The sequence below is a fragment of the Sminthopsis crassicaudata genome, chromosome 1 (assembly GCF_048593235.1).
Source record: "Sminthopsis crassicaudata isolate SCR6 chromosome 1, ASM4859323v1, whole genome shotgun sequence".
Lineage (NCBI taxonomy): Eukaryota > Metazoa > Chordata > Mammalia > Dasyuromorphia > Dasyuridae > Sminthopsis > Sminthopsis crassicaudata.
In genome coordinates, this window is record NC_133617.1 from 451,338,115 (window position 1) to 451,353,963 (window position 15,849).

General features: G+C 33.2%; 1 protein-coding gene across 21 annotated transcripts in view; it reads right to left on the reverse strand.

The window, feature by feature from the left end:
* The window catches only part of ELAVL2 (ELAV like RNA binding protein 2), a 211,329-nt gene that overhangs the window by 131,050 nt on the left and 64,430 nt on the right, over positions 1–15,849 (reverse strand). The window lies entirely within an intron of this gene.

Here is a 15,849-nt window from a genome sequence, read left to right on the forward strand (position 1 = left end):
AACTGGAAACTGAGTGATGCCCACCAATTGGAGAATGGCTGAACAAGTTACTTATATGAATGTTTTGGAATATTATTTTTCTATAAAAAATGATCATCAAAATGATTTCAGAGGCCTGGAGAGACTTACATGAACTGATGCTAAGTGAAATGAGAAAAATCAGGAGATCATTATACATGGCAACAAGCTTATATGAAGATCAATTCTGATGGACATAGCTTTTTTCAACTATGAGATGATTCAGGCCAGTTCCGATGGTCTTGTGATGAAGAAAGTCATCTGCACTCAGAGAGAGGTCAGTGGGAACTGAATGTGGACCACAATAAAGTATTTTCAATCTCTTTGTTGTTGTTGGCTTGCATTTTGTTCTCATTTTTTTTCCTTTTTTGATCGTATTTTTCTTGAGCAGCATATTTGTGGAAACATGTATAGAGGAAATGCAACTGTTTTACTTTTATTGGATCACTAGCTGACTATGGAAAGGGGTAGAGAGAAGAGATAGGAAAAACTAGAACATGAGGTTTTGTAGGGGAGAATGTCAAAAATTATTCATGTATATATTTTGAAAATAAAAAGCTTTAATTGAAAAAATATGTGGATTTTGTAGATCTAGGGAACTATAGCTGGCTGGCTATTTCAAGTAAGAATACATAGGATTCTATGATAAGGTCAATTCAACATAAACCTAGTCCTTAAAATTTTAACCTTTGAACCTACTTTGTTTTTATCAAGCTTTGACTTGAACTAATTCATAAGATTTATTTCTTAGGCAGGATATCAATTCAGGTAACTGTCAAAAGAGAGCTTTGTTAGATGCTTGAATCAGAATATTCATATCTACCACCACACTTGATTTTCTTGGTGGCAGGCCACATAGGAAAGCAAAGATTCTTCATAAATCAACATGATTTTTACATGGAATCAAAGCAAAATGAATCAACAATCAAGTCTCCTGAAAGTCTTTATTTTTCATTCTTCCTTTTCCCTTGAGCCATCCAAGGGAATCATTTAAAATGGTGAGGTACTCTTATGAACCCAAGAACTGCACAAAATTCTACAAATCAAAGGCTTCAAATCTTTGGGTCCACTAAAAGAATACCTGTGAAAAAGCCAAATTATCAAGGGCATTCATATCCAAAATATTATCAACTTATTTCCATTGATATGATGGAGAGGTTGGCAGATTTACACAGGCTAAGTAATGAGATTGAACAGACACAGGGTTGGTGTCCAAAAGGAATACTAAGTTCTTGCTATATATGCTTAAAAATGCAGAGTCTAATGTGGAACTGAAAGGTTTGTAAGTGGATTCAGGGCATTATGTGAGTAGGTAAAATAAAGGCTTTTAAGATTACACGTGGCTGTTCTTGAGTGCGCTACCGGTTATTAAACTATAGATTCAAGAAATCATGGCCAGAGATCTTTGAAGGCCTCAAGAGGAGGCGAGCTGGGTAGAGTTGACACTGTAAAAGGTCAGTGGTCAAAAGTACTCTATTGAGCATAGGACAGACTAGTAATTGCCAAAATGTAAAGTTCTTGAATTGTGAGGGTGCAGTCATCTGCTCAATTATAATCCTTCTCTGGGAGGAGATCTGTAAAATCTTTTCCTCTGTGCACACGCAGGTTTCTTGGGAGCTCTGAATCTCCTCCGGCTCTTGTCCTTTCAACCCAGAGTCAAATCAGGTATGACAATTAACAGAAATATTCTCCAGAAAAACCAGAGGAATTTGAATATTGTTTTAATAATGAAACATGAGCACTCATGAACAAGAAAGAACAAAACAGTATCTGCTAAAATTGTCCTGAAAATAATAGGGCCATGGTGACCTAGTACCTGAAACTTGTCAAATTTCTTGTTTCAAAAATAAGAAAAAAAAAAAACTTGCTCAAATGATCAAAATTCCTAATTATGACTGAGTTAAGCAGACCTCTTCTAAGAGCTTTCTCACTGACACCTATCCATTTCAAATTTATTCTTTTTAGGGTATAGTAGTATGAAGAGCAAGGGATAGATATGATTAGATTGTTATTGATATAATTCATCTTCCATCAGTTAAAGTAATATCCTTTTATATACCTTTGTTACAGCTTTAATTAATAAGGGATCAGACTTATAAAATCTAGATAATAACTAATTATATGCTTTTATATCTTCAGATCTTCTGATTTTTTTGTTTTTCCCATAGCCAAGATGAAAGAAATCTTCAAAATCACCTCTGGGATGAAGTCATATTTTTTGGGTGTGTTTTTTAAGTTGTCACTAACTTGGTAGCTGATTCATTAATTTTCAGTTACAAGAAAGTTAATAAAAACAATGAATTCTCACAGGTTTTCCATAAATATTTAACGGCACCTTTTCCTTAAGAAAATACCATAATTAATCTATGTTTATATTAGGTTTTGTCATTAAAAAGTACATAATCTCATTGACCCTAAAAGGAAAAAAAATCTTAGTTGTTAAAAGTATCTGCATTTTACAAATCAGAAAACTAAGGTTCAGAGGAAAATAAGATTTCCACACTCGTATGGTTAATAAGGAGCAAAACTAGGACAAAGACAAATGTGAATTGAGACCCAGTTCTTATTCTACTATACTACTGCAGGCCTACCCAAGAAAGAGCTCAAGCCACCTGACTGCCTAGCCATTGTACTGTTATTCTAAATATATAATTTAAATATTGTGTTGAAAGACCTGGCAGCACTTGAGGTGTCAAGTTCTTGTCATCATTTCTGTGCTTACTTTGCTCTTAATGCTTTAGAGATCAGGACAAGAATTGATATTTGTGGTTATACATAGCACAGTGGTCCCTTTAATTTTAAGGAGCACCACACATCCTTCCATTTAGTTTAGAGCACTGCTACTTTTTCAAAACAATCATCATTGCATATCTTTGATTCAGAGAACAGGAAAAACAAAATCATTTAAAATAAGTATCCCCAAAGTCTTTCATACATAGGTATGAGAGAAACAAATTAATTATTATAAACATAAACTTCTCTGGAAAGTGAAAGTTAATAGGCATACCAACCCCTGATTTGAGTCACTTATTTATTATTACAGTAAATGCCAAAAAGTGGTTTTAAATGTCATGTTTTTGTTTCTAAGTTAACTTATAGTCATGCCAAAAGTAGGATTCCAATTTTTTTTTTAGGATTCCAATTTTAATAATAACTAGCACTTATACTTGAACCACTTAGACCCTAAGTACAAATAGGCAACTAACATTAGAAAAATTGCATCTTCTCTCAGACTTTTTTGTCTTCCTTTTCACTCTAACCTTTCCTCACTTCTTAATTTATACTCAGTTTGAACTTTTGTTATTCCCTCACGAATTCCCCTTCCAAAATCACAGTTTTTAGAATTCAGTGGCTCCAAAGAGTGAGTTAGTGCATTATATTTTATTTTAAAAGAAAAGTTTTCTATATATCATTCTATATATATATAAGAGCATTTTCCCTTCTCCAGTCTCTCTTCTATACTCTCTCTTTTCCCTACTCAGTCTCTCCCAAATAATCCTCAATAACCTATGGCGAATATACAAAACATCAAAGTTCTGTTGGGGACCTATCAACAGAAAGTGGTCCAATCCAAATTCCCATACATACTTTTTAGATCCACCCCATGTTTCTTATTATAGGTAAAGCTGGTAGGAAAGTTTTAAATTCTTAAAATACAAGCCCATATTATAAACAGGAAATTTTCAAATTGTAAAAGGTACAATGCATTCTTAAGGGAAGAGGCTTCTTTGTCTTCATCATTTTATTTCTGTATTTCTATATATTTCTATATCTAGTGCTATACACATGAGATATATAAATAAATGTCCTATAAGACACCAAAGAGATAAATATAGAATTTTTTGAGAAATGAAGATTCCCTCAGTACAAGTGACTATAACAACAAGAAATAGTGTCATAATTACCAGGGTTTACAAATGACCCAAAAAGGAGGAAAGGGATAACTAGTTTTCTGATAGAAATTGGACAATAATTTAACCCTAACCCTAACCTGATCTTACCTGTTTTACATGTTAAAATATTCTGAGAAGGAACGAAAGATAAAATAATTTTAACATAATTCAAACCTTAAAGTACCAACTATATACATATTATATTTTCAACTGCTCCGTTGGAAATTCTACTGGCATCTCAAGTTCTATCCATCTTAAAAAGTAATACATTTTCTCTCAAAAAATAAAAATAAAAAGGTATACTGATCTTACCGATTTCTTAATTTCTGACTACAGTACCATCATTTTTCTAGTTATATAGGTTCAAAACATTAATTATGAATTCTACTCTTTGATTTCATTTAAATCAGTACTCATTTTTATTTTCATATTAACCATAAAAACATGCCTTTATTCTCTCTTAAACTATTATATAACGTTTTAAGTAATCTCCCTTAGTTTCTTCTTCCAAACTATTCATCACATCTCTTCTTAATATATAGTTCTTATCATTTGATTCCCCTGCGCAAAAGTCTTTCAGCTGTTACTTATTGCCATCTTTATTAAATAAAATTAAAACTTAAGTAATTAGTATAGTGTGCTCTTTTGAGTTTCATCTAAGAAGGATTGTTGGTCTAGATCAGAGCTTCTTGAACTTTTTCTACTTGTGACCCTTTTTTTGCCTAAGATCATTTTACATACAGGTATACTGGTATGTAAAAATGGCATACAGCCAAACATTTACTGATAATAAATCATAATTTTGCAATCCCCACATTCAGTTATAAGACCCTGTATGGAGTTGCAAACCACAGTTTAAAGCAGTGGACTACAGCTCAGTGGTCAGCTCACAGAACAGAGATCTAGTATCAGAGGATTTTAGAAGTCACCTAAGTATGAACCCTAACATTCAAGATTCTCCATTCAAGCCTCATCTACCACTATTTTTTCATGTATGCTATTTTTTAATCAAACTAGGCTTCTTGTTTTCCTTAATCTTATCCTTAAACTGACACCTGTCACATTACCTACTGTATTCCCCGAACTCTTTCCCCACTTCATCTGATTGGAAATATAATTTATTTTTTGAAATCTTAAGTATTTTTCCCTGGTTCCTAACTGGTATTGGTACTAAAAATCCTCCTTATTCATTTATAATCTTTTATATGTCTTTTCTAGTAGTTTAAGACAGCCTTATTGACCTTTGTATAGACTCCTTAGTATCTATCACAGAGAGTCCTGTATATGATAGGAATTTTAGTAAATGCCTATTCAATTCAACTAAATATGTGCCTTGGGGAGGATACTTATATGTAGGCATTAATGAAAAATTCCAAGTAACAATTAATACAGCTAGTTATTCATGCTGCCATTTTAAACACTTATTACAAAAATAGCTAACAACTAAAAGCTTTAAAGTTTACAAAATGATTTATATATCATTTTATCCTCCCAACAGCTCCAAAAGGTAGGTACTATTATTGCTCACATCTTATATCTCAGGAAACCAAGGCAGAATAATTTCCCAGGTTAAGTAATTTTCCCAGGGTCACACAGTTAATAAATATCCAAGGTCGGATCTGAATCTGCATCATTCTACCCACTATAATACATAATTGTGGTATTAAATACTATACTACACTCTCAGGGATAAATAATTTTAAGACAATTCCTACCTTCATGAAGTTCACAATGTATTAAGGGGAAAATATCCATAAATATGTGATTGCCACATAATGATTTAACAGGGAGCATGATATTGTGGGACAAGTATTATTAAGGTAAGAGACTTACTCCATGTCCCAGATCCTCTATATAACCAGGGATCTTTGTACTTTATGACCTTGTGCTTCCACACTCCTCAGATGAAAATATTTTTATTATTTTACCACACAGGTATGCTTTTAGGGAAGTACATTGTAAGCTATGTAATGTTATATAAAAATGGTCAGCTATTATTACACAAACAGAACATATTAAAAAAATTAACAAGTTATGTGCAAAGTCCATAAAAATATCACTTTTGATTTACTTTTTTCTCTCTCATAGTAAGTATTTAGGAGGCAGATTAAGAAGGAAGAGACAGAGAAGTAAAGTAAAGCAAGGAATAATAAGTAGTCAAGAGAGTTAGGGCAGAAATTATCTTCAACTTCTTCCAAGGATAATCATTGAAGCCTCAGATTGAGGGGTGTAAGAAAGAGAATAGGTTTCTTTGCTCATTCTTGCAATCCTGAAAATCTAGAAGATCACTCAAAAAATGTGATCTCTAAAAAAAGGCAATGTGTTATGTGGCTATAAAAGCCATCACCCTCTTTATTTTTAGGAAGGCGGTGCCAAGACAATTCTATCTAATTCAGGTTTGAGAATACACACACATACATGTTTGCTTATTTATTTTTATACTACTCATCACATAAACAAAAAGGCAGGCCAACTGCAGATCATATTGGTAGGAAAGAGCCACTATATTACTTAAGCATCTCAGTTCACCAGGTTCAAAATGTCAGATAATAAAAAAGCTGTGCTCATGGTGCTGGTACTTAATGCTATTCTTTTCCATTAGCTATGTTTTATCCTCTTCATACAGAAATTTATATGGATGAGTATCATTTTCATTCTGAAAAGTAGCAAATGCTAAAATTTTCTGAGTTAAAATACTAAAAGCTTATTTAATTCTTTTTTCCTGTTGCAGTTCTTACCAATATATCTTCTCACAAATACATAACGAGGAGGTACTTTCCCTAAAACCTAAAGGAAGACTATTCCAATCTTGGTTAATTTAATATATCAGTTTTTCAAGGGCAAGACTTTATTACTTAACATGAATGGACATTTAATGCATGGTAAGAACCTCTCAATACTGTCTTAAAACTAATCCTCCTAATATTAAACTATCTAGGCTTTCAACTAATATTCAAGACCAAAGAATAAAATAACAACATGTTAAATGGATCTTTTAAATGACTAAATAACAAATCATAAGTCACTGAACTGAATTTCTTTCAAGTCTCTCAAAACCTAGCACAGGAACATCATCATCAGAACTAAAAAACATTAAAGCAACACTACTAATATGTTAAGTATAGGTTATAATGGGAGGAAATTATTGGTTCAATTTGATGAGAGCAAAATATTTAAATAATGAATAGGTTAAGAAAAAAAATAACAGGTCTGCAAGGCAAGTGGACAAAGATAAGAATATTCTTAGTTTGAACCTTAAGTGGCATGTAACATACAGCTAATCACTGAAAATTTCTGAAAAAGAGCGACAATGCTCAGAACTATACATTAAGAAAATTCATCTTATAGTTCTGTTTGAACAAGAAGAGGAGAGAAAACAGTCAGGAAATCAGAAGGCTACTGCAATAGTTGAAGAGAGTATTAACAACTACTTAATTTAGAATGACAGCAAAGAAAACAATGGCCATTAAGATGTCTAACACTGTTACAATGAAGGCGGAGAGTTTTGTGAGGGTAGGTATAGTTATAGGGATCATCGTAGTGGGGGGCAGATTTGATGTTAGTAAGAACCCTGCAAAGATACTTCCTAAGGCAAGTTGTATGATAGGGTTGATTAGGTTGGGGTTATTTTCATTTAGTGGGCTTATGGGGAAGAATCAGGGCTCTTTTAAAAGGGTGAAGTGGATTACTCAGTATGCTGTAAACTGCTGTGAGAGTAGTAGCTACTAAGGTAATAAGTAGTGTTTACGTATGATGTATTTATAGCTTCAATAATTGAGTCTTTGGAGTAGAAGCCCGATAAAAAAGGTGTGCCTATAAGGGTAAGTAAGTAAAATCAACCAAACTTAACAATTGGTTCGATATGAGAAATAAGAGAACAGAAAGCTCCAAAGAGAAAAGGTTAGCTGACTATGGGTTATCTCAATAATAAAACCATAATACACAGAATTCAGAGTTGGCAAAGACCTTAGTGATCATTTAGTCCTAACATAGGCCCAGTGTGAGGAAATTATTTGTTATCCAAGGATATGACAAATACATGTCACAGTTAACACAGTGCCTGGACACAAAGTAAGGCACTCAGTAAACCTTTACCAATTATCAGTCTAAAAAGAAAGAAATTACAGTTGTCATGTTTTTCAGTTATGTTCAATTATTTGTGACTCCATTTGGGATTTTCTTGGTTTGCTATTTCCTTCTGCAGCTCCCTTTTCAGATAGGAAACTGAGACAAATGGGTTAGTGACCTGCCCAAGACCACATAGCTAGTAAATATTTGAGATTAGATTTGAAATCAGGAAGATGAGTCTTCCTGATATCATCCACCATACTACCTAGCTACTAATGAGGAAATAGACATTAATAGTGATGAGAAGAAAAGATACCCTAAACTATTCTTGATGCCTTTAATTAAATTTTCTCTCTCATTTTCAGATATAAAAAGTAAAAACGCAGACAAATTTCAATTTTCACTCTTTGACACACTCATGTTGGAAAGCTCTTTGTCGTAAAAACTAGACAAAATCTAAAGGAAGAAAGTTATCAAACACCTCATCCCAGGCAGTAACAATCAGAATGTATGTATCTTGAGCCATAGGGACTGGACCTGTGATTTTGTTAGCATAAAGAGATATTAGGATTCTTTTTTTTTTTTCCCCTGAGGCTGGGGTTAAGTGACTTGCCGGGTCACACAGCTAGGAAGTGTTAAGTGTCTGAGATCAAATTTGAACTCGGGTCCTCCTGAATTCAAGGCTGGTGCTCTATCCACTGTGCCACCTAGCTACCCCGAGATGTTAGGATTCTTACAAGGTGCTGAGTCACTAGAATGGATAGAGATTTTTTGTTATCTAATTTAGCATGGTTCAGTATGATTGATCTGATCCTACAAGGAGATGTTATGGACCAGAATTTGAAACAAGGTACTGAGTGGAATTGAGGAGACAATGGTTAAATCTAATTTAGCATTGATTTAATCCTATAACAAATAATGGTTTCCTAGTGATGTAATGATTAGTGTATACTCAGTGTGCAGCATATAAGCAAGAAGCTCTCAGGGCCAAAGGGGTCTTTAGGAGATTCAGAGTCAGGATTCAGTCAAGGAGTTTCACAAGTCGGGCAGAACGAAGGAAGACAGAGAAGTGGTATCAGGCTGTGGAGAACACTGAAACCAAAATCCAGAAGGCCTCCAGAAAACTATCAGAGCCCCAAGGAGATAAGATTTGGGAAAAGACAGTAAAGGATTTGGATTCCTGGTTTCATTTAGGATTATTGAACTGAACTGAAACTAAGGCTGCTTCCAGAAGCCCTACAAGAAACCTGCTCCTAAAGAATGATTATAATATAGAGAAAAGAACATTACAAAGAAATCCCAAAGAAACTTTTAACAATATTACTTGGCATCTTCTCTTAAAGTTATATTCTTAAAGACTCAATAAGTCAATAAATATTTAACAGGCACCTACTACATTGCAGGTGCCCTGCTAAGTGTTGGAGAGTTAGACAACTGTCTAAACAGGACAAGAGTCCTAAACACAGTATAGATCAGGAGTGGATCTAAAACCCAAGTTTTCTGACTCCCCAGATCAAACTATCTTCTATAATATTTACCTAACTCACATATTTAAATGTTTATTTATCCATATATTAGGCTACAGATTTACCTTGGCTGCTTGTGGAATAAGTAAAATAAGACACCTCAACTTAAAATACAAATAATTCCAACTTTTAAAAAATATAAATATCTGACTAATTCCTTGATAGCTATTTTTTGTTCTATTAAGATCCTAGAATTTTATAGCTAGAAGTTTGGACCTTAGATCATGAGAACAATCTCAACATATTTATACTTTCCTCTGAATCAGTTCAAAGAAACAATTACTTGACAAAATCAATGTCTGAATCAGAATTTGAACTCAGGCCACCTAACTAAAACTTCCATGCTCTACTATATATTACACATAAAACCAAATTTCTCTTTAACTATATAACAGTACACATTGAAATTATATTATACGGGTCTAATTTCATTACTATGAACACAGTGAAATAATCAGAATTTGTTCAAATAATTGCATCACATTGTTGTCGCCCCCCCCTTGCCCACCCCATTTACTACTCCCTGAAATCAGACTCTACACACTTAAACAGTATTATATTACATAACAAAGAATTTGGGAACAGAAAATAATTGTAGAGGATCTTAGGACTATCAAACTTTGAAAACATATTGAGAAAATTAACTCTGTAGTCTCATTTCCAATAAAAAATGTAAAAAAAGAAATATCAAAATGCAACTATCAAGTAGAGAAGGAAAAAGAAGCAGAAGCAACAAGCTCAGATTTTGCAAAGAATTTTCTAATGAATATTTCATGATAGTGAAATCAGATAGCTTTTGTTTTTGAGTCATTTTCCAAGCATGTAGCTTCACTGTATCTATCTTTCACTCTAACTTAATTGTACTTATCTTGTCTGGCTTAATCTATCTGATGGACATTTTCTTACTGAGATTGGCCTGAGAAGGACAGACTGTTGAAAAGCATGAAAATGTGTCAGTTAAAACACAAAAAGCAAACAATAAATAGATGAACTACTGTGATCATTGATCAAAACAAATTTTTGAGAAGCTACTTTTGGGCTCTGTGCTAGATGCTATAGAAAAGGTGCTTAGAAAATAGACTTCAGAAAATCATCCCCAGGATAATACACTATGACCAAGTGGGATTTATACCAGGAATGCAGGGCTGGTTTAATATTAGGAAAACTATTAGTATAATTGACCATATTAATAATCAAATTAATAAAAACCATATGATCATCTCAATAGATGCAGAAAAGGCATTTGATAAAATCCAACATCCATTCCTACTAAAAACGCTTGAGAGTATAGGAATAAATGGACTATTCCTTAAAATAATAAGGAGCATATATTTAAAACCTTCAGTAAACATCATATGTAATGGTGATAAACTAGAACCTTTCCCTGTAAGATCAGGAGTGAAACAAGGTTGCCCACTATCACCATTACTATTCAATATAGTACTAGAAACTCTAGCCTTGGCAATAAGAGCCGAGAAAGAGATCCAAGGAATTAGAGTAGGAAATGAAGAAATCAAATTGTCACTTTTCGCAGATGACATGATGGTATACTTAGAGAACCCCAAAGACTCTGCTAAAAAGCTATTAGAAATAATTCAGAATTTTAGCAAAGTGGCAGGATACAAAATAAATCCACATAAATCCTCAGGATTTTTATACATTACCAACACAATCCAACAGCAAGAGATACAAAGAGAAATTCCATTCAAAATAACAGTCGATAGTATCAAATATTTGGGAATATATCTACCAAAGGAGAGTCAGGAATTATATGAGCAAAATTACAAAACACTTGCCACAAAAATAAAGTCAGATTTAAATAATTGGAAAGACATTCAGTGTTCTTGGATAGGCCGAGCGAATATAATAAAGATGACAATACTCCCCAAACTAATCTATTTATTTAGTGCTATACCAATCAGACTCCCAAGAAACTATTTTAATGACCTAGAAAAAATAACAACAAAATTCATATGGAAGAATAAAAGGTCGAGAATTGCAAGGGAACTAATGAAAAAAAAAGTCAGAGGAAGGTGGTCTAAGTGTACCTGATTTAAAGCTATATTATAAAGCAACAGTCACCAAAACCATTTGGTATTGGCTAAGAAATAGAATAGTTGATCAGTGGCATAGGTTAGGTTCACAGGACAAGATAGTGAATAAAAATAGCAATCTAATCTTTGACAAACCCAAAGATCCCAAATTTTGGGATAAGAATTCATTATTTAACAAAAACTGCTGGGAAAACTGGAAATTAGTATGGCAGAAACTAGGCATGGACCCACATTTAACACCACATACTAAGATTAGATCAAAATGGGTCCAAGATTTAGGCATAAAGAACGAAATCATAAATAAATTGGAGGAACATGGGATGGTTTACCTCTCAGACTTGTGGAGGAGGAAGGAGTTTGTGTCCAAGGGAGAACTAGAGACCATTATTGATCACAAAATAGAACATTTTGATTACACCAAATTAAAAAGTTTCTGCACAAACAAAACTAATGCAAACAAAATTAGAAGGGAATTAACAAATTGGGAAAAAATTTTTACAGTTAAAGGTTCTGATAAAGGCCTCATCTCCAAAATATACAGAGAATTGACTTTAATTTATAAGAAATCAAGCCATTCTCCAATTGATAAATGGTCAAAGGATATGAACAGACAATTTTCAGATGATGAAATTAAAACTATTTCCACTCATATGAAAGAGTGTTCCAAATCACTATTGATCAGAGAAATGCAAATTAAGACAACTCTGAGGTATCATTACACACCTGTCAGATTGACTAAAATGACAGGAACAAATAACGATGAATGTTGGAGGGGCTGTGGGAAAACTGGGACACTGATGCATTGTTGGTGGAGTTGTGAAAGAATCCAACCATTCTGGAGAGCAATCTGGAATTATGCCCAAAAAGTTATCAAAATGTGCATACCCTTTGACCTAGCAGTGCTACTCCTGGGCTTAGATCCCAAGGAACTACTAGAGAAGGGAAAGGGTCCTGTATGTGCCAAAATGTTTGTGGCAGCCCTTTTCATAGTGGCTAGAAGCTGGAAGATGAATGGATGTCCATCAATTGGAGAATGGTTGGGTAAACTATGGTATATGAATGTTATGGAATATTACTGTTCTATAAGAAATGACCAACAGGAGAAATACAGAGAGGCTTGGAGAGACTTACATCAACTGATGCTGAGTGAAACGAGCAGAACCAGAAGATCATTATACACTTCAACAATGATACTGTACGAGGATGTATGCTGATGGAAGTGGATTTCTTCAACATAGAGAAGAGCTAATCCAATTCCAATTGATTAATGATGGACAGAACCAGCTACATCCAGAAAAGGAACACTGGGAAATGAATGTAAACTGTTATTTTTACCTTCTGAATCCAATTCTTCCTGTGCAACAAAAAATTCGGTTCTACACACATATATTGTATCTAAATTATACTGTAATATATTTAACATATATAAGACTGCTTGCCATCAGGGGGAGGGGGTTGGGGGAGGAAGGGAAAAAATCTGAATAGAAGTAAATGCAAGGGATAATGTTGTAAAAAATTACCCATGCATATGTACTGTCAAAAAATGTTATAATTATAAAATAAAATAAAAAATTTAAAAAAAAAAAAAAAAAAAAAAAAAAAGGTGCTTAGAAGATGTGCAGCAAGGTTCTATGAAGCTCATAGGCCAGTAAGAAAATTGCATGTATGGAAATAACCTAAGACAAAATGTAATTAGTACTTTTTGTTCTATTTCGTTGAGACCACAAAAATGCTGCAATTAAGTATATATGGAATCTTTCTCTTCCTATTGTTAAGCTCCATACCTGAGCTAAAGGATGTGTATAAATTAGAACATAATTCCAAATAGCTTTCCAGAATGGCTACATCATTTTCCAGCTATATCAAAGGGGCATTATTGCATTTGTCTTCTCACAATTTATAAATTTGCTAAGAGATAAAACCTTATAGTTACTTAATCTGCATTTCTCTTAATACTGATTTAGAATAATCACTTACATTAACAATATGGTTTAATCATTTGTACTTTTTTTAGAACTTATTTTATCAATGACTTCTAATTGCCAACCTCTTTTTGTGATCTCTTTACAGTTTTTGATATTAAGCTCCTGGAGGATCTCATCCTTTTGGTTTTATTCTCTTATTATCTGTTCTATCTTCTTTAATAATTTTTAATCCTATTCTGAAATCCCTTAAATATAGATAGAATCTGCTCAAGGTCATATAATAAGCTTTTTTATTACATTTTTCTTTATTCAATTTCATGTCTATAGTATTTATTTTCTGAATTGGAGTTTTGTGTTAGCACCAGATTCTGTGCACTTCTGGAAGGAACACTGGCACCTCTTTGGTAATGACCTGAATTCTCTGAATCCCTCACCTTTTTCAAACCACAGTTTAAACAAACAGCACCTTGAAAATGATAGCTTTACTCATCTCTCACTAATACCAAAGAAAGCCCTTTCTCACTAGCTTACCTTAACATTTAATTATAAATAAATGCAAAATAAAGCTCCCCTGAAATAATGTAAGCTCTTTGAAAACACTTTTTTCCCCCTTTTGTATTCCACAGTGCTCTAGCATAATATCTGGCACATGGAAGGCCTGTTATGAATCCTACTCATTGGCTGACAGCTGGATACAGAAAGTTTTTTTTTTTTTCCAGAGGCTTAGGAGAAAATAGTAAGAAAGCTATAAATGATGGTAGCTAGCTAAAATAAAAGTATTGAGAGAAAAAGATTGAGGAGAACTGAGAAAATTTCTAAGTACATGGGAAAGAGCCAGTGGAAGGTTAAGTCATTTATGAGAACATATAATTTCTGGAACAAGTTTGTAAGGAAAGAAAAGTAGTATCAGGAATGTAGGTAGTGTTATCTTCATCAGAAAGGAATAGAAACAATTGCCTCCAATGACCACAAAGAAGGAGAGAGAAAAGGTAATGATACTGATAAGATCTGAGCTATTGCTCAGATGAGGCTAATTTTTTTTTCTAAATTGAAATTGATTTTTATTGTAAACTACAACAAGGATTTTAATGTAGCAAGATTAAAAAGCATTATATAATAAACTAAACTGCTACCTAGCTTTATACCAAAAAAAATGTATATTGACTAGAAATGTATATTGACCTGGGTAATAAAAATGCATGAGGGGAAAAGGCCAACACAAAGGCTCAGAACAGGTGTTATGGAGTTTTGAAATAGGAAGTCACTATAGGTAGAAAAGTCAAAAGGCAACAATTGTTTTTAATACATCTGTAAATGAAGAAATCAGATTGGCTCAATGATTTCTCCCAATACTCTAAAATCATGAAACAAAAACAGAAGTCAGATGGTTAATATTGATAGGTAAGGATTGGAAAGAAATTTGTGGTAAAGAAAAGAATAAAGGCAAGTAATAAGATAATAATTATAGATAATTTATATAGCATTTCAAAGGTTCATAAGTCATTTTATTTTTTTTTAATCTTTACAAAGATTCTCTTTTCATGAACTCCCTTTTATCAAAGAGGAAACTAAGGATGAGAAGTTAATTAACTTGTTTAGGGTCACACAGTTGGTGTTTGAGGCAGGATTAAAAACTCATATCATCTTGACTCCAGCACCAGGTGTTCTATGCAAGGTAGTCAGGTTTACTACTGGGTCAATACTGAATATGAAAACCAAGTAAAACAAGACTGAAGGAAATGGACTAAAAGAACAAGGATGGATAAAAAGCAGGTTCAGTATAAATGAAAATGAAAAAGGTGAATAAATATAGTTCTGACTAGAACGTGAAATATCAAATGTTCTGAACCTGGTATGTGATAAAACTCAAGAGAGTTGATATGCTTCATGTTAGTATTCGTCAGGGAAAGAAATCATTAGAGTTAGGGATTCAAGGAACTGAGAAGAATAGTGTTCAAATTGTTGATAGTGGAATTAAAATAAAATGTTTAAATTCTTAGATAGTACACCAAGGGATAGAGTGAAAGAAACTATAATCAGTTACTAAAGTTCTTGAAAAAACTTAGTTCTACTCTCTACTCAATATCTGCATACAACAAGGAATACAGGAAATCATCCACCTGAATGTTTGGGGTAATATATATAAAGTTAGACAAGTGTATTACCCTTCTAAATTGAAGACCAATGTGAACACATAATGCCACTTTCAGTATAAAGACTAATCTGGCTAAATTTGAAGAGGCTCATCAACAGATAGCGTCCAGGAGAATTTTGGGGAAACCACAGCTTCTTATTCGGGCTTACAATACAATTCAGTGGAATAAAGTGCCCACATAAATTAAATTATAGTTCTTTTAAAATACTA